The following is a 967-nucleotide window of genomic DNA, read 5'->3' as shown; positions in this document are numbered from 1 at the left end:
GCGTTCAACTTGTCGATGCATCTGGTATTCTTGCGATTCACATACCGACACGCAGTTTGCTGCGGTCTTCATCGACCCACGAGCCGAGTGATCCCCCGTTAAGAGTTGTGTATTTGCCATTTGGTCTTTTTGCGACTAACCATCACAGGTCGAGTCTCAATGAAAGGGTTTGACAGACATAGCCCAAGTTTGTGGTTTGGGTTTGGCCGGACGACTTGTTGTTGTTTTTTGACACTTGAATTTCACTCTTTTTGGGTCAAGAGGCTTATTCGCCGGTAGTAATGAACGGACGGGCAGCCGTCCAAAGCCCCGTCCGTCCTCCTCCTCCGGTCTTCGCGCTCTCGCCCGAGTGTGGTCCACCTACAGCGTGGTGGTACCTATTTTTGGTGCGGGGGCCGGGATTGTCCTCTTTCGCTGCTGGAGTTGCCAGAGCAGAGCCCGAGACCGCCCAAATCAGGAGAGTAGTAGTAGTTTTAAGAGCGCCCCGTTCTCTTTCTCTCTGTTAATGATCCTTCCGCAGGTTCACCTACGGAAACCTTGTTACGACTTTTACTTCCTCTAAATGATCAAGTTTTGACATCTTTCCGTCAGCTCGAGGCGACGACCCCAGAAAACCCTCGCGGGCAACGGGGCCGACAATCCAAGAGCGCCAGTCCGAAGGCCTCACTAAATCATTCAATCGGTAGTAGCGACGGGCGGTGTGTACAAAGGGCAGGGACGTAGTCAGCGCAAGCTGATGACTTGCACTTACTGGGAATTCCTCGTTCATGGGAAACAATTGCAAGCCCCAATCTCATCAAGAAAGGCTTGAACGGGTTACCTGCTCCTCGGAGGGGGAAACCGTTGATCCCTTCAGTGTAGCGCGCGTGCGGCCCAGAACATCTAAGGGCATCACAGACCTGTTATTGCTCAATCTCGTGCGGCTAGAATTGCCGCTTATCCCTCTAAGAAGAAGTTGCGAACTGGA

General features: G+C 52.4%; 1 pseudogene; it reads right to left on the bottom strand.

Annotated features, from left to right (window-relative positions):
- LOC121864102 overlaps window positions 1-107 on the bottom strand; it is a 164-nt pseudogene extending 57 nt beyond the window's left edge.
- Between the last annotated feature and the right edge of the window lie 860 nt (window positions 108-967).

The sequence above is a fragment of the Homarus americanus genome, unplaced genomic scaffold, assembly GCF_018991925.1.
Source record: "Homarus americanus isolate GMGI-L3 unplaced genomic scaffold, GMGI_Hamer_2.0 scaffold47925, whole genome shotgun sequence".
Taxonomy (NCBI): Eukaryota; Metazoa; Arthropoda; class Malacostraca; order Decapoda; family Nephropidae; genus Homarus; species Homarus americanus.
Note: the sequence above shows the minus strand (reverse complement) of the source record. Positions and strands in the feature narration are given on the sequence as shown.